Here is a 19,021-nt window from a genome sequence, read left to right on the forward strand (position 1 = left end):
CACTTACAGTGAGTGGCTGTATGTTGGAGTCCTGGAACTATTTGGAGCCTGGACCATCTCCTTTTGGCTGCTGCTTTGTGACTGTAACCTATTTGCTGCCAGGGACTAGTGCTCTGGGCACTGGGGAGCAATTGCTTTGCACCTGTGGTTTGGGTAGCAGGTCAGGGCATGGTTGCCAGGGTGACTGGACTGACAGGTCAAGCCTGACAGGACTCTCTCAGTTTCCTTTACTGTCTATTTGTGTGTGGGGAGGTGTTGGTCTAGGTTGGGAGGGGCGATGGTAATCACAGGACTCTGTAAAACAACACCGAGGGTGGGGCCCAGTCATTCCTACATGGGGGTGGATGCATCTTTCACCTCCCCCACCAGCCCCTCCCGGGGCATCGTCACCCTTTCCTTATTTAACAAACCAGCTCGGGATGAAATGTTACATTCACCCCAACCTGACCATTAAGACCTGTCAGCGGCCTTGATGGGGCTAGTCTGGTTCCCCACCATTGTCGCTGCATCAAAGATTTATGGGAAGGCAGTGTTCTTCCTGAAGACTGAGCAGGTGGTGCAACCCACCCTGGAGAAGGGCCTTACTGTCACTACGATGGTATTGCCTGTTGACCCTCTGGAGGTAATTTCCCAGAGGGTCATTTTGTTGAACATCCTGCCCTTTTTTCCATTTGATTTACTTTCATCACACCTTTGCCAGCTCGGGGAGATGTTTTCGGGGATGGGGTCAGTACTGCTTGGTCTAAAGGAGGTCTTTGCTTACCTGGCATTCTGGTCAGTGAAGGCTATGCGGTGTCATGCCTGCAAGGAGGTGGGACTGCTCTGGAGGAATTGGCCTGCCTTGAGGACCGCTGCCAAGTTGGAGAATGGAATACAGTCTTTGCAGGATGCAGGATGTGTGGATGTATAGGCAAGGTGTTTATGATAGACATTGGCGTCCAGTCTATCCCATGAAATATAAACAGAAATGTCAATAAAGGGAAATGAGAAGTCAGAGAATCGGGGTATTTGTGTGTCTGTGTGCCTGTTTGTCTGTGTGAGACTGTGTATGTGTGTTTGTGAGAGTCTGTGTGTGTGTGTGACCGTGTATCTCCGTCTATGTGTGTGAGTCTTTGTGGTGTATCTGTCTCTGTCTGTCTCTGTCTGTCAGTGTGTATCTGTGTTTGTCAGTGTGTCTGAGTGTGTGCCTGTGTGTGTGTGTGTCTGTCTGTGTGTGTGTGTCTCTGTCTGTGTGTGTGTGTCTCTGTGTTTATGTTTGTCTATCTGTGTCTGTGTTTATGCATGTCTATCTGTGTCTGTGTTTGCATATGTCTATCTGTGTCTGTATGTGTGTATGTCTATCTGTGTCTGTATGTGTGTATGTCTGTCTGTGTCTGTGTGTGTGCATGTCTGTGTGTGTGCGTATCTGTGTGTGTGCGTGTCTGCGTGTCTATCTGTGTATGTGTGTTTATCTGCCTGTGTAAGTGTGTGTGTCTGTGTGTGTGTTTGTGTGTCTCTGTGTGTGTGTCCACACACACACACTTACACAGACACACACACTCTCAGACACACACACTCTCAGACACACACGCACACACACACACACACATTCACACACTGGGACTCGATTCCCCTCACTGACCTCTGCACTGGGACTCGAGTCCCAGTGCGGAGGCCAGTGAGTTAAATGGGCAGTTAAGAAGGCAGATAGGAAACATGTATTTACCCTTTGAGGCAGAGATTATCAGAGCAGGGAGGGTCCTGTTGGCGCTCTACAGCCATTTGGATAGGCCACAGTTGGAGTGTTGTGTGCAGTTCTGGTCACTGCACCATGGGATGGATGTGATTGCACTGGAGGGAGGGTAAAGGACATTCACCAGAACAGGCTTGGGCTGCAGCAGTTTCGCTGTGAAGGGGGAGGCTGGATAAGCTCAGGCTGCTTTCTTTAGAGCAGAGATCGAGGTATATAAGACCAAAGGAGATGTGGACAGGGTGAATGGAAAGCAGTTTTCCCCCTTAGTCAGAAGGCAATTAACAAGATGGTGTAATTTTAAGCTGAATGGCAAATGGTTTAGAGAGGACATGCCACCCAGAGGATAGGGGCCTGCGCTTCATTGTCCAGGAGGGGAGTTGAGGTAGAAATCCTCAAAACCATCACAAAGTACTTGGATATGCACTGAAATGTCAAAACATTCAAGACCATGGACGAAGTGCTGGGGACTGAGACTTGTGCTGCTTTTTGTGTAATTTTGGAGGTACAAACTCGATGGAATGAAGGGGACATTTATCCCGAATGATGCCATCATGGTATTAATTTGAATGTAAGGTTCTGATTATTGTTTTGAGAAAATGCGACCGAGTGGAAGTTCCAGCTGTCGGTGTGGTCGGTATCAGCTTCAGGTTCTGTATGAGAGTGCTCATTCACAGAGAGAATTTCCCAAAGCAGTCGTGTAACTGAATTAACAAGGAAAGCTGTGGGATAACAGGGAGCAGTGGAACAGCTCTCAAGGAGCTCGACAACATGAGGTATTGAATGTCTGAATAACCTCAGCAGAATGAAGGTCATCACTGAAAAGGATATCAAAAGATATTCAGATATTGATGGGATTGATAGTGAGTGAAATATTGCAAGTATTGTTGTTGAAGACAAATTGGAATGAACATTTGAGACCTAACAGGATCAGATTAATCTAGTCTTTGGAGTATTCAAATACAGACTTAAATCTCAATGATATCATATCATTAAAATAAATGTGTTGTAATTAATTGTTTGTTCAAAATGATATAAAAATTTGAAGATGTAATCACGGTTTCCCAGTGGAGATACCACACAGTATAAAATAAAGTCTCTGGAAGTGTGTCAGCTCCATCTCCGAGAGAATTCTCTGATTCCAACAGATTGCCAGCAGCAGGAAGGGAAAGAAACAACAAAATGCATCTTCTCAGAGAAAGGGTGGATCAGGTGTTTGACACCATCCTCGCTGTGGTTGGTGTTCCTGGTAAGTCTTGTAACAACTTAGCTCATACAAAACTCTGCATTGAATCATCCTTATTCCTGTGGCCATTCCCCTCAACAATAAGTAGACCATTTTGGATACTGTTGGGAGGGGTGACTTACCAGGGGAAAGCTGAGGCGCACCTGCTGCTCAGAAAGGAAGGGGGAAGAGGAGCAGAGCAGTAGTCATTGGGGACTCGATATATAGGGGGACAGATAGGAGGTTCTGTGGTTCTCTGAGCGACTCATGGTTGGTGTGTTGCCTCCCGATTGCCAGGGTCCGCGATGTCACTGATCGTGTTTTTGGGATCTTTCGGGTGGAGGGAGAGCAGCCCCAAGTCATGGACCACATTGGCACCAATGACATAGGTCGGAAGAGAGATGGGGACTTGAGGCAGAAATTCAGGGAGCTAGAATGGAAGCTTAGAGCTAGGACAAACAGAGTTGTTTTCTCTGGTTTGCTGCCCGTGCCACGTGCTAGTGAGGTGAGGAACAGGGAGAAAAAGGAGTTGAACACGTGGCTACAGGAATAGTGCAGGAGGGAGAGTTTCGGGTTTTTCGATAATTGGAGCTCTTTCTGGGGTTGGTGGGACCTCTACAAGCAGGATGGTCTTCATCTAAACCAGAGGGGTACCAATGTCCTGGGTGGGAAATTCGCTAAAGTGATTAAGGTGGATGTAAGCTAATACAGCAGGGGGATGGGAACCAAAATTGTAGGAGAGGTACAGAAGAGGATGAGAGTAGGGAGTTCCCAAATCAAGTACCTGACACTGGCGAGCGAGAACCTGGATTGAAGTGTGCGTACTTCAACGAGAGGAGCATCCGAAATAAAGTGGCAGCGTGGGCTGGTACCTGGGACTTCGATGTTGTGGCCATTACGGAGACATGGATAGAGCAGGGACAGGAAAGGCTGTTGCAGGTTCCGGGATTCAGATGTTTCAGTAAGAACAGAGAAGATGGTAAAAGAGGGAGAGGTGTGGCTTGTTGATCAGGGACAATATTACATTTGTAGAAAGTATATTTGGGGACTCATTAACTGATGTAGTATGGGCTGAGGTTAGAAACAGGAAAGGAGAAGTCACCAAGCTGAGAGTTTTCTATAGGCCTCCGAATACTCCTAGAGATGTAGAGGAAATGATAGCAAAGATGATTCTCGACTGGAGTGAGAGAGGCAGGGTAGTTGTCATGGGGGACTTCGACTATCCAAATATTGACTGGGATCACTACAGTACGAGTATTATAGATGGGTCAGTTTTTGTCCAGTGTGTGCAGGAGGGATTCCTGACACGGTATGTAGACAGGCCTACAAGGGGCAAAGCCACTTTAGATTTAGTACAGGGTAACGAGCCTGGCCAGGAGCTAGATTTGGAAGTAAGTGAGCACTTTGGAGACAGCAATCACAATTCTGTCAGGTTTACTTTAGTGATGGAAAGGGATAGGTGTGCTCCACCGAGCAAGAGTTACATCTGGGGGAAGGGAAATTACGATGCAATTAGGGAAGATTTAGGAAGCGTAGAATGGGGAAAGAAACTGCAGGGGATGAGCACATTAAAAATGTGGAGCTTATTCAAGGAAAAGCTCCTGTGTGTCCTAGATAAGTATGTACCTGTCAGGCAGGGAAGAAGATATAGAGCACTTGAGCTGTGGTTTACTGTGGTGAAAGAGTTAAAATTATGTCCCAATACATGTGTGAATCTAAGGTGTTGCTTAGTCCCGTGTGAACCTTCTTATCTATATGTAACCAGTATGGAATGTGTTTTTTAGCCTTGCTCTGCTGTTCACATGAATGTTTATCTGGAAAAGAGTATATCAGCTGGAAAAGTCTCCAGTTCGGTGAGTCTGCTCCGGGGTTACGTTTAACCGCCGAGCGTGGGTTGTTGGCAACCGCTCTACGAGAACTGACGGCTCCCAGTTCCGGTAACATGTAGAGTGAGTATAAGCCAGACCCGGGAGTCTGCTCCGGGGTTACGTTTAACCGCCGAGCGTGGGTTGCTGGCAACCGCTCTACGAGAACTGACGGCTCCCAGTTCCGGTAACATGTAGAGTGAGTATAAGCCAGACCCGGGAGTCTGCTCCGGGGTTACGTTTAACCGCCGAGCGTGGGTTGTTGGCAACCGCTCTACGAGAACTGACGGATCCCAGTTCCGGTTACATGTAGAGTGAGTATAAGCCAGACCCGTTGTAAGTATGAGACCTGGTTGTGGCGACGCTGCGGGGAATAAAATGCTCATATTCTAGCAGACTCGCCTCTTGGCTGTTTGTTCTGTGTCAGACTACTCTCCTACGAACCTGACCTTGAGAATTTTTTAAAACATTTACTAAGGAAGTGGAATCCCTGGTCAAGAAGAAGAAGGCGGCTTATGTTAGGACAAAATGTGAAAACTCAATTAGGGCACTTGAGGGTTACAAGGAAGTCAGGAAAGACCTAAAAAGAGAGCTCAGAAGATCCAGGAGGGGACATGAGAAATTGTTGGTGGATAGGATCAGGATTATCCTTAAGGCTTTCCATAGGTATGTCAGGAATAAAAGAATGACGAGTGTTAAATTAGGGCCAATCAAACATAATAGTGTGAAGTTGTGTGTGGAGTCAGAGGAGATAGGGGCAGCATGAAATAAATATTTTTCGACAGTGTTCACTATAGAAAATGAAAATGTTGGTGAGGAAGATACAGAGATACTTGCATCTAGACTAGAGGAGATTGAGGTTCACAAGGAAGAGGTATTAGAAATACTGCAGAGTGTGAAAATAGACAAGTCTCCTGGGCCGGATGGGATCTATCCTAGGATCCTCCGGGAAGCAAGGGAAGAGATTGCCGAGCCTTTGATATTGATCTTCAAATCACCATTGGGTCTACAGGAATAGTGCCTGAGGACTGGAGGATAGCAAATATGGTTCCCTAGTTCAAAAAGGGTAGTAGAGACAACTCTGGTAATTACTGACCAGTGAGTCTAACTTCAGCTGTTGGTAAAGTGGTGGAAAAGGTTATAAGAGACAGGATTTATAACCATCTAGAAAAGAATAATCTGATCAGGACAGTCAGCACGGTTTTGTGAAGGGTAAGTTGTGCCTAACGAATCTTATTGACTTTTTTGACAAAGTGACCAAAAGATAGATGAGATTAAACTGGTTGATGTGGTGTATATGGATTTCAGCAAGGCATTCGATAAGGTTCTCCACAGTAGGCTATTATACAAAATGCGGAGGAATGGGATTGTGGGAGACATAGCAGTTTGAATCAGTAATTGGCTTGCTGAAAGAAAACAGAGGGTTGTAGTTGATGGAACATGTTCATCTTGGTGTCCAGTTACTAGCAGTGTACTGCAAGGGTCGGTATTGGGTTCACTGCTGTTTGTCATTTTTATAAATGACCTGGATGAGGGCTGAGAAGGGTGGGTTAGTAAATTTGCGGGCGACACTAAGGGCAGTGGAGTTGTGGATAGTGAAGAAGGATGAAGTAGGTTGCAGAGAGACATAGATAGGATGCAGAGCTGGGCTGAGAGGTGGCAATGGAGTTTAATGTGGACAAGTGTGGATGGCGTAATCGGAATGGTACTGGGCTAATGGTAAGATTCTTGGGAGTGCAGATGAGCAGAGAGATCTCGGTGTCCATGTACACAGATCCATGAAAGTTGCCACCCAGATTGATAGGGATGTTAAGAAGGCCTTTATTAATAGAGGGGATGCTTTGGCCTTTATTAATAGAGGGATTGAGCTCCGGAACCAGGCCGTTGTGCTGCAGCTGTACAACGCTCTGGTACAGCCACACTTGGAGTATTGTGTACAGTTCTGGTCACCGCATTATAAGAAGGATGTGGAAGCTTTGGAAAGAGTGCAGAGGAGATTTACTGGGATGTTGCCTGGTATGGAAGGAATGTCTTACGAGGAAAGGCTGAGGGCCTTGAGGCTGTTCTCATTAGACAAAAAGGCTGGAAGGTGACTTAATAAGACATACAAGGTAATCAGAGGGTTAAATAGGGTGGACAGAGAGAGCCTTTTTCCAAGTATGGGAACGGCAAACACATGGGGACACAAGTTTAAAGTGAGGGGAGATAGGTATAAGACAGATGTTAGAGGTAGTTTCTTTACTCAGAGGGTAGTAAGGGTCTCGAATGCTTTGCCTGCAATGGTAGTAGATTCGCCAAGTTTAAGTGCATTTAAGTCGTCATTGGACAGGCATATGGACGTACATGGAATAGTGTCGGTGGGTTGGGCTTCAGATGAGCATGACAGGGCGGCGCAACATCGAGGGCCGAAGGGCCTGTACTGCGCTGCAATGTTCTATGCTCTATCAACAACTGATAATAATATATTTTCGTTTAGGAAGGCAAATCCCACTGTCAGATAATAGTGTCCTTACTGACTGAGTTTAAAGTTTGTCAGTTAGGAGGGTCCTCAGCATTGTGTTTTTCTAAAATGTGCAGAATGGGTTTAGACAGAGACCACATTAATGGAGTTTGGCTGATCACCGGCCCCTGGCTAGTTTTGGAAGACCACCCTCTCTCTGTGGTAGTTCACAGTCTGCTATCGGTCAGATGGGTTTTGTAACAACCCACCTCTCAGTGACACCTGGTGTTTCCCATTCCTTGATGGAAAGGGATTGTGTTGGTGGATCTTGCTCAGGCAGCTCGCTCCAAATGGGAGCCCAGATAAAGCAGGGCAATGGGTGGGTTCAGCAGGTCATTAGGAATGAGGAGACTATGGGGGCTGCAGATAGAGCATGGTGCTGGAAAAGGCACAGCAGGTCAGGCAGCATCTCAGGAGGAAGAAAGTAGAGGTCTCAAGCAGGGCTCTTCTTCAGGACAGTTAGAGTGACCAAAGTTGCATGAATTCAGATTTTATTTGCTGAGGGCTATGTTGTACAAACTTGGACAGGTGGAGGAGTTGGGTCAAATGTTGAAGTCTTCCTGATTGTAGTGTCTATCCAACTTGGTACAATGTGATTGGATTTGCTGCTGAACACCTTCATGGTTCAGATGGTCAGGATGTTCAATCCTGTGCACGAGGGAGAGATTCAATGCCTTATCATTTGTTCGTCCATAATATAGAACCCAGCCTTCCTGGACATTGTGGAGTGATTAAATGCCCTCTCCTGCAGTTCATACAGTGTGGATATAGAATTCTGGAGGCAAACTGAACTATGGAGACTCCAAAACCGAATACAGAAATTTTGCGATCAATATCCATGTTAGGTGTCTGATGTTCTTTGTTTTCCTAATACCAGGTGTCTTTGTGTGAATGCTGGGGACTTAGGGGAAATGTCAGCCAGTTAGACTAACCTGTAAAGCAGCTGCTGACCCAAAACCACCTTGAGTATATGACCGTGTTTCTGTGAGTAATCTGCTGCTCATGTTCTCCTATATCCTTTAAAAGTGCAAATGATTAATTTAGAGAGATGTGGTTCAGATTCTTTAAGCTTCATATGACATGGAACAACAATTATCTTTGTGTCATTACTTACAGTCTGGGCTCAGGCACAAAAAAACTTTGATTAATAACTTAAAACCTTTTTTTTCTCTTACAGTAAGTCTAGTGGTGATTGTAAACTTAGCTTGGGGCAAATGTGGCCTTTCTACATGCAGCACTCACTATCTGGTGGCTATGACAGTGTCAGATCTACTGTTCATTGTTTTTTGTATCATCCTTCACCGATTTCAACGTTATTATTATCCACCGTGTTTCCTGCAAATCACTCCTGTTTGTACCATTCTCTATGTCCTCAACCGCTTGACCATTGATTGTTCTGTGTGGTTCACCATTGCTTTTTCCTTTGATCGATTTGTTGCCATTTGTTTACATGAGATGAAAACTAAGTATTGCACAGGGAAAACTGCAACCAGGGTTCTAGCAACAATCTGCATCTTCTTTTGTTTAAAGAACATTCCAAATGCCTTTGTATATAGACCTGGAAAGATGATCAACAATGTTCCATGGTACTGTTATACCTGGTCTGGTTATTATAATGATCCTCGGTGGATAGGTTTTAGATATTTTGAGACTTTTTTAACACCATTGTTCCCATTCACTTTTATTCTCTTTATCAACATTCTGACTGTCAGACATATCTTCGAGGCCATTAAGGTGCGGAAGGAACTGAGAGGTCAGAGAAAAACACAGAATGATCCAGAGGTGGAGAGCAGGAAGAATTCTGTGATTGTACTCTTTGCCATATCTGCCAGCTTCATACTTCTCTGGTTGTTGCATATTTTATATTTCTTTAATGCTGGTTATTCCTTGGATAAAGTTTCTTTTCGTCTCTTTGGTCAGATTGGATACATGCTGAGGAACTTCAGTTGCTGCACAAATGCCCTTATTTATGTGGTGACACAGAAACATTTCAGAGACCAGTTAAAGTACGCCGTGACATATCCAGTTATAAAAATAATTCAATTGGTGAATCAATCAAAGTAACTCAGAGCCAACATTAGGTGCAGCAGAGAACGGAACGAGGAGTCCACGTGAGGAATGGACCGAAAGGAGAAGGAGGAGCAGCAACATGATAACACTCCTTTCCTCATGGGCAAGGAATGACTCCATCTGAGGGGCAAAATGACAGAGACTGGAGGTGTAAAGCCAGTGTAAAGTGCTGTTAGTAATCAGCAACAATTAGTAGGAAGTGGAACAACACAAGCAAAACCAAGAGATGAATTACATACACACAAAAGTAACATTCATATCAAGTAATCTGTTCTCAGTGAATGAAGTGGGTAGAAAAATAAATGATATGGAGGTAGGTGAGTATTAGATGAGATGAGATTAGATTGCTCAGAGTATGGAAGCAGGCCATTTGGCCCAACAAGTCCACACTGACCCTCTGAAGAGTAACCCACCCAGACCCATTCCCCTATATTTGCTGCTGACGAATGCACCTAACACTGTGGGCAATTTAGCATTACCAATTCACCTGACCTGCACATCTTTGGATTGTGGGAGGAAACTGATGAAACCCACGCAGGCACAGGGAGAATGTGCAAACCCCACACAGACAGTTACCTGAGGCAGGAATGTAATCTTTCACTGCAGGCCAGAGAGGGAAATGCAACGACAGGCTCCTGTTCACTCTTCCTCACTGAATACTCTGACACACACGTCTGGGCAAATTAACACAAAAACATGAGAAGTTTAAAAGAGGAAATAACATAGTGTCAGGTCTCTGTGTCTTTGAATTGCACATTTATATTCAACAATAGCAAATTTAGTTTCCATTCAATTCCTCACGGTGAAAATAGAACACAGAACAATACAGCGCAGGAGAGGTCATTCAGCCCTCGATGGTGGTGAGTATACTATTGTTGCAGGCAGGGTTTTCCATGCCCCTCCTACTCTCTGAGTAAAGAAACTACCTCGGACATCTGTCCCATATCTATCACCCCTCAATTTAAAGTTATGTCCCCTCGTATGAGCCATTGCCATCTCAGGAAAAAGGCTCTCACTGTCTACCTTATCTAACTCTCTGATTATCTTATACGTCTCAATTAGGTCGCCTCTCAACCTTCTTGTCTCGAATGAAAACAAGTCCCCCAGCCTTTCCTCATAAGACCTTCCCTCCATACCAGGCAATCCTAGTAAATCTTGTCTGAAACCTTTCCAAAGGTTTCACGTCCTTCATATAATGCAGTGACCAAAACTGTACACAGTACTCCAAGTGCAGTTGCACCAGAGTTTTGTACAGCTGCAACATGACCTCGTGGCTCCAAAACCCAATCCCTCTACCAATAAAACCTCACACACTGTATGCCTTCTTTAAACCTAAACGTGGGTGGCAACTTTCAGGGGTCTTTGTATGGACACTGAGATCTTTGCCCATCTACGCTCCCAATGATCTTATCATTAGGCCAGTACTCTTTGTTCCTGTTACTCCTTCCAAAGTAAATCACCTCACACATTCCCACAGTAAACTCCATTTGCCACCTCTCAGCCCAGTTCTGCAGTTTATCTATGTCCCTCTGTAACCTGTAACATTGTTCGGCATTGTCCACTACTCCATCGCCGTTAGTGGTATCCGCAAATTTATTAATGCATCCTTCTGTGCCCTGTTCCAGGTCATTTATAAAATGACAAACAGCAATGGACCCAACACAGATCCTTGCAGTACACCAGGATGAACATTTACCATCAACCACCACCCTCTGTCTTCTTTCAGCTCACCAATTTCTGATCCAACCCACTAAATTACCTTCAATCCCATGCTTCCATAGTTTTTTGAACTAGCCTACCCTGGGGAACCTTATCAAACGCCTGACTGAAATTCATATACACCACATCAACAGTTTTACCCTCCTCCATCAGTTTGGTCACCTTCTCAGTTTGGGCGGCACGATGGCTCAGTGGTTAGTGCTGCTGCCTCACAGCACCAGGGTCCTAGGTTTGATTCCAGCCTTGGGTGACTGTGTGGAGTTTGCACATTCTCCCCGTGTCTGCGTGGGTTTCCTCCATGTGCTCCGGTTTCCTCCCACAGGTCCAAAGATGTGAAGGTCAGGTGAATTGGCCATGCTAAAATACCCATAATGTTAGGTGCATTAGCCAGACGGAAATGGGACTGAGTGGGTTACTCTTTGGAGGGTCGGTGTGGACTTGTTGGGCCAAAGGGTCTATTTGCACACTGTAGGGAATCTAATCAATAACTCTCCAAAGTTCCATAACAATACAACAGCAAATAAAACAGTAATTGCTACTCCTGAAATTCGAGGAAATCACCTCAAACACCTAAAACAACCTCAAAAATGGAGCAACTGTCACAGCCAGAAATCTTAGCAGCACTTATACACTTAATAGTAAGGTCCGAGGGAGTGTTGCTGAACAAAAAGACCTTGGAGTGCAGGTTCATAGCTCTTTGAATGTGGAGTCACAGGTAGATAGGATAGTGAAGGCGACGTTTGTTATGCCTCCCTTTATTGGTCAAGAGTATTCAGTACAGGGGTTGGGAGGCCATGTTGCAGCTGTACAGGACATTGGTTAGGCCACTTTAGGAATATTGGGTGCAATTCTGGTCTCCTTCCTTTTGGAAAGATATTGTACTGGAAAAGGTTCAGAGAAGATTTACAAGGATATTGCCAGGTTTGGAGGATTTTTTAGATTAGATTACATTACAGTGTGGAAACAGGCCCTTCGGCCCAACAAGTCCACACCGACCCGCCGAAGCGCAACCCACCCATACCCCTACATTTACCCCTTAAATAACACTACGGGCAATTTAGCATGGCCAATTCACCTGACCGGCACATCTTTGGACTGTGGGAGGAAACCGGAGCACCCGGAGGAAACCCACGCAGACACGGGGAGAAAGTGCAAACTCCACACAGTCGCCTGAGGAGGGAATTGAACCCGGGTCTCAGGCGCTGTGAGGCAGCAGTGCTAATCAATGGATACAGCAGGTTATTATGGAGTAAAAAGTGAGGGTCAGCCGAGATGGCTTTGACCATCTTGTGGGTTTTTATCAGTCAGTGGATGTGTGGGGTCATGACATTGGTGAGGACAGATCACTGGGTTAATGCGAGTTTCCATTGTGTGAGATTAATGTCTGCAGTTAACATTTTCAAACTTACTCTATGGTGTAATTCCTCAACTGAGGAAAGAAACTCTGTCTGTAGCTCACAGACACTCTGCATTATCCAGAGATTGATTGTAATGTTGTGTACTGTTGATCCAGATCTCCAGGAATCACTCTGATCATGGAATTGTACTGAATGGGGATCATAAACCTCAGGCTGGAACCTCATGTTGCTAAGAGGATGTGTCATTGTGGAATTGTACAGAGTGTGGGTAACTGCTCAGATATGAACTTCTGAGCCAGTATTCTTGTTTTTCTGTGGGTATCTGTAAATATAGTATTGGAGTAAATGTGGAGCACTAATAGCAGAATACCCGTGAGGTATATCTCAGACTATAAATTGTAATTGTTTGTGAGGAACTGAATGCAATGGAATGTCTGACTGCAGTGGGAAATAGAATGATAACTTATTTGAAACCATGTGATGCTTTATTTTTATTATATTTATCATTTCTGATCTGTTCACAAATGGAGCCATGAATGTAGCTTGGAAATGTGATGGATTGCATGTGGGAAAATATTCTCAGTTGGGTGGATATGTTTGGTCCAAAGTTTCCAAAGTTAAATGATCCGCTGGAGATAAACAAATATAAGTCAACAATGTGGAGCTGGAGAAGCACAGCAGGTCAGTCTGCATTGGAGGAGCAGGGAAGTCGATGATGTTTTGGGCTGGGATCCTTCATTGGGACGAGGGAGGGAAGGGGACGGGAGCTCAGAAATAAATGGGGAGTAGGGCTGGGGGAAAGGCAGGTGAGATGGTGATAGGTGGATGCAGGTGGGGGTAATTGTGATTGGTTCATGGAAGGGGGTGGAGTGGACACGTGAATAGGAGGATGGACATACAGGAATAAAAAAATATTAATAGGAATAAAAATATCTGTTTCAACAAATAACTGAGTTTAGTATCTGCAATATTGTGACTATGATTAATAATTGAGTTTGAGAGCATGTCAGAGAATTAACAGTACAGAATGCAGAATGTGGGCCATTAAATAGAGAAAATCTTGAATGAGACATTTGACTTAAGACATTACGACTCGATTTTGCCCAGCATATTTAATGTCACGAACAGAACTCACAAATCCAATTTCTCGAGTTGCGGGCATTTCTCTTCTTTTCGTATGATAATGACAAATATTCTGACTTTGTCGGTTGTCCCGACTATGTCACACATTGCCCATTTTTTATTCCCAGCCGCTTCCAAAGAAGCAAGTGTTAACTCTAAAGTGTGACAAACTCAGGACTGTTTGAATTGCATTTACAGAATATCTGTTCCTTAATCAGATCTTAATCAGATCATACGACACCAACTTATAGTTCAACAGCCAAAAGAGAAAATGCTGGAAAATCTCAGCAGGTCTGGCAGCATCTGTAAGGAGAGAAATGAGCTGACATTTCAAGTCTAACTGGCCCTTTGTCAAAGCTTTGATGCTGCCAGACCTGCTGAGATTTTCTAGCATTTTCTCTTTTGGTTTCAGATTCCAGCATCCGCAGTAATTTGCTTTTATAGTTCAACAGGTTTATTTAGAAGCACAGGTAGTCAATCCTTTATTCAAAATCCTGAAATCTGAAAAGCTCCCAAATCCAAAGTTCCTTTTGTGAAGATTTTTCTCATTCACAAAGTTGTTTGGCGTGCAAACAGTTAACCCAACTCCATAACCACTCAACCCACATCACTCAGATGTAATGTGGGGGCATGACCCAGCACTGGCTGGCATCAATTCTGTCTCAGGGCCTGTAATACTCACCAATGAGACTGCTGTTCAGTACAATTTTTAAAAATTTCACAATTAAACAGTCACTTATTTTGAAATGCAAAAAACTTCTGAATTCCGAAAACCAACTGGTCCTGAGGGTTCAGATAAAGGATTGTGTACCTGTAGTAGCTTTCGGAACACCTCTCCTTCATTAGGTAGCTCATGGGGCAGGTTCATAAGACACAGAATTTAGAGCACAAGATCATAGTGTCATGCAACTGATACAATATATTGAAGAAATCTAGATTGCTGTTAAGTCTTTCTTTTAGAAAGGATTGCGGGTTTTAGTTCATTAATATGTAAATTCCAGAATTTCTTTCAAGTCATATTCCCGAGATAACTTAAGGTTTTACAAAAAAATTGACAATACTGCTCAGACAATGCATTAAATGTGTGAGGTTAGAGACGATCTGTATTCCATCCTTGAGTCAGACTGGTTCTAGTTCCAACGTAGGAACTTATAAAATGTTACATGGATTAACTGCCTGCATTCACTGCCTGCAAGTTATGTGCTTTTTGAGCAAAATAAATTGTATCTGCAAATACAATTCAGCCCATTGACTTAAATGTCTGTGTGTGTACATGTGAGGGAGAGAGGAGCGTGTGTGTATGTGCATGCATGTGTCTGCATGTGTGTGTGTAAGGGAGAGTGTGTGTGTGTGTGTGTGCGCGCGCGCGAGTGTGTGTGTATGCTTGATAGACTGTGAGTGTGACGGAGTATAACCTATGAGAGGGTGTGCAAGTGGGGATTATATGTGTGTGTGGCTGAGAGATAGAATATGTATGTGAGTGGGTCAATGTGAGTGTATGTGCATATAAGAATGTGTGTGTATGTGTGCGTATATTGTAGTGGAGTCAACTGTAGTGGAACATGAACCCCAGATCCCGTTGAGGCCATCCTCATGGGTATCAAATGTGGCTATCGACCACTCCACCTCTAAACACTCCACTCAATATTTTTTGGGGGAAGCAGAAGTTGTTTCTTCTCTTTCACAGGTTACTGTGACTGGCAGGAGTTTCCTATAAGACCACAACATCCACAAGAAGACATCTGGGATCAATAAAGTAGAGAATGGGAGACACCTGACATGGACATTAACTGCAAAATGTTTGCATTCAGTTTTGGAGTCTCCACAGCTCAGATTGCCTCCAGAATTTTATATCCACACTTTATGAAGGACAGTACAAGATATGGAATCACTCCACAGTAACCAGAAATGGATGCCCTCAACATTATGGACAGGTGAATGATTGGACATTGAGTCACTCCCTCATGCACAGGACTGAACATACTGACAATCAGAACTTTGAAGGTATTCAGCAGTGAATCCAACCACCATGTCCCAGGTTAGATTGCACCAAAATTAAAAGAAGTGCTTTTTTCAAAAAATCTGCACAGTGTAGAAACAAGTCCTTCAGCCCAACAAGTCCACACCAACTCTCTGAAGAGCGTCCCACTCAAACACCTGCCTCTCAATCCCAGTAATGCTGTGTTTCCCATGGCCAATCCACCGACCCTGCACATTTTTGGACTGTGTAAGGAGACCAGAGCACCCAGATGAAACTGATACAGACCCAGGAAGAATGTGTAATCAGCACACAGTCACCAGAAGCTGGGATTGAACCTGTCTTCTTGGTGCTGCAAGACAGCAGTGCTAACCACTGAGCCACCATGCCACCCAACTTCCAATATTTGTGATGGAATTCCTCCACATGTTCAAGCCTTTAAACCACAGTCTTCACACCCAATAAAATCTGACTCCATGTAACATAGTTCATTGCATCTTTCCAGTTTAGAAATCAGATACTTTATCTGGGATTCAGTAAAGCTTCTTACCTGATGTCCAGGTTCATGCACCCAACCTTCTCTCCTAGTCCCTCTCCCTGTGAATGGAAATCCCCCTCCCAGATTTGGAGCACACACTAGGGCTAGGAGTCTTCATGGTTTAACTAGCACTCTCCATGGAGATCACCAGAATTACACCACAATTTTGTTCTAGGAGAGCAAACATAGAATAGCCTTTATTGTCACATATACACGGTGAGTACAGTGAGGAGTTTATACCTCACCAATTACAGTACCGACTGAGATACAAAAGTAAAAGTTCAGGACAGCAGACCACGCTGGCAGCTAGTTTTCAGTTCGCACCAGTGACACACAATGCCGGGAAGCCGCTATGCAAGGAGGCTGCTACGCCAGACTAGACCGTTGCCATATTACCCCAGGAGGCTGTTGCACCAGGCAGGGAGGTCACTGTGCTGTAAGGCTACTGTACCAGGTCAGGAGGATGCCACACTGAGAGGCCACTGCGCTAGGATGGGAGGATGGCACGCCATGCTGAAAGGCTGCTGCGCTAGGCTGGGAGGCCCTTGCAACAGGCCAGGAGGATGTCACGCCTCACCGGAATGCTGCTATGGGAACCATAAGGCTGCCCACAACATGCCAGGAAGCTGTTGGGCCAGGCCAAGAGACCGTGAGAGGAGGCTTCTGTGCCAGGCCAAGAGTCATCACCAAAGGGTGCACATCATCTCTGCTGGCAAGGACTTTTGCTCCCCAGAGGACGGGAGTGGTTTCCAGAGGCTGGGAATCATCTCTACAGGCAAGGAATCATTGCTCACCAGCGGCCAGGAAGAAAAGGACAGGAAAAGAGAAAGAAGAACACGTGGCGCAGATGAGTTCTGGCTGGAACATCCTACTCCACTGCCTTCTTGGAGCATGGTATCAGGGACTGCTGCTGTGGATCCAGTCCAATGTCAAAGATTAGGGGAGATGATGATGTTTTGGTCTTGTGAGACAATGAGTTCAGAGAACAAGGGGAGCTGGGTTCGATATCCCCAATGGCAGATGGTGAATTCAATACAAATCTAGACTTAACAGTCTAATGGTGACCACTAAACTGTTATCAGTTGTCAGGAAAAAAGAATCCCATCTCCTTCACAAATGTCTTTCAGAGAAGGAAAGCTTTCATTCTAACACAGTCTGGTCTACATGGGACTACAGTGTGTCGGAAATATGCCTTTAAGAGAGATTTATTTTGTCCTGTTTCTCTTGAAGAGAGCTATTGTCAACTAATGGTGAGGTGTCTGCTCCTTGGAAAGCAGAGTAAATAGCTTTGATATTTTTAAAATTTACACAACATCCTGAGTGGATGGAGTCAGGCTCACAAACTCCCAAAGTTTTAGATTCTGCTATCTGTTGTTGAACTTGGTGTTTTGGAATTAAAACTGTCAATAGAGCTCTCTCTCTGCTGCTACAAAAAAATCTTGAGGGTTCTTTCAGTATTTCATTTTGCTGCGTTAGAATGAGAAGACCGCAATGAGAATCACACTGTTTTGCTGAATTTGCTTTTGCCAAGGGTGTGTTTATGGATGAGTTAAAACACAAATTACTTTGTCTCTGGTCAATAATATAAAATAGAATGCATCTGCAAATACAATTCTGCAAATGCAAATTCACTCATTGACTTATGTGTGTGTGTGTGTGTGTGAGAGAGAGAGAAAGAGAGTGTGTGTGTGTTGGGGGAGAGGAACAGAGAGTTAGTGTGTGGGGGAGAGGAACAGATGTTGTGGTCTTATAGGAAACTCCTGCCAGTCACAGTAACCTGTGAAAGAGAAGAAACAACTTCTACTTTCCCCCAAAAATATTGAGTATATTAATATTGTTAATATTGAGTATATTAACATGTTTCTGGGAGTGATTTGCTCCTGATGCATTTCCCTATGTGTCTCTAGAAGGGCAATTGTTTGATTTGAGAGGTGTTACTATAATGGTTCAGATGATAAGACACAGAGCAACAATTATCTTTGTGCTAAAATACATCATGCATAGAGAATATTTGACCAGTAACTTTGTCTCTTTTTTTCCTTTCTCTCTCTCACAGTTAGTCCAGCAGCAATTCTAATCTTGTCTGTGGGAAAGTGTGGTCTTTCGACATGCACCACTCGCTATCTGGTAACCATGGCAGTGTCTGATCTACTGTACGTTACTTTTGATATCATGCTTCATAAGTTTACTTACTATTATTATCCATGGTGCCTTCTGGACATGACTCTTGTTTGTAGCGCCATCTATGCCCTGAGCCGCTTGACAGTTGATTGTTCTGTTTGGTTCACTGTCACTTTTTCTTTTGATCGATTTGTTGCTATTTGTATTCATCAGATGACATCTCAGTATTGCACAGAGAAAACTGTAATGAGGGTTCTAGCAATAATCTGAATTTTCCTTTCTTTAAAGAATATTCCCAACTATTTTTTATTTGAAGCCGAAATGATCATTAACAATGTTCCGTGGTACTGTTACACCACCTACAGATATTATAATGATGCTCATTCGCTGAGTTATCGATGTATTGAAACATTTTTAACACCACTTCTCCCATTCACTTTTATTCTCTTTCTGAACATCCTGAATACATGAGTGAGAATTTAAAATATCGACTGAGACTAGATTATAAACTCCATACCTTTACTTTGTCCAAATGTCTTCCTCCCTCCTGCTTTGCGTATCCCAGCATATCCCAATTTTCCCTGATCATCCTGTGATTGCAAGAACCAACACAGGCATATTGTCCTCCAAATTCTTATTTTAAATTCTCACTCGTGTATCCAAAATGTTCCATGTTCTTCCACTGATTTCATTTGTTTTTTTCGGATTCTGTGAGTCTTGTTGCATAAACTCAATATGAAAGTGTTCGATGTTCTGCTATGAATGCAGCCTTCCCTTGAAGCCAAGATGCCACTTA

General features: G+C 44.1%; 2 long non-coding RNA genes across 3 annotated transcripts in view; one reads left to right on the plus strand and one right to left on the minus strand.

Annotated features, from left to right (window-relative positions):
• LOC148136067 (uncharacterized) overlaps positions 1-18,791 on the minus strand; it is a 55,065-nt gene extending 36,274 nt beyond the window's left edge. For both annotated transcript variants that reach the window (XR_015754742.1, XR_015754741.1), the window contains exons 1-3: positions 18,298-18,791; positions 16,117-16,275; positions 9,966-10,063 (exon numbers count right to left, since the gene is read on the minus strand). This is a non-coding gene — a long non-coding RNA (uncharacterized LOC148136067). The remainder of the gene's footprint in view (positions 1-9,965; positions 10,064-16,116; positions 16,276-18,297) is intronic.
• LOC148136069 (uncharacterized) overlaps positions 1-19,021 on the plus strand; it is a 32,603-nt gene that overhangs the window by 7,558 nt on the left and 6,024 nt on the right. Inside the window, exon 2 of the long non-coding RNA XR_015754740.1 lies at positions 18,161-18,257. This is a non-coding gene — a long non-coding RNA (uncharacterized LOC148136069). The remainder of the gene's footprint in view (positions 1-18,160; positions 18,258-19,021) is intronic.

Source organism: Chiloscyllium plagiosum, unplaced genomic scaffold (assembly GCF_037043375.1).
Source record: "Chiloscyllium plagiosum isolate Xiang-an unplaced genomic scaffold, Cpla_swu_hap1 HiC_scaffold_47, whole genome shotgun sequence".
Taxonomy (NCBI): domain Eukaryota; kingdom Metazoa; phylum Chordata; class Chondrichthyes; order Orectolobiformes; family Hemiscylliidae; genus Chiloscyllium; species Chiloscyllium plagiosum.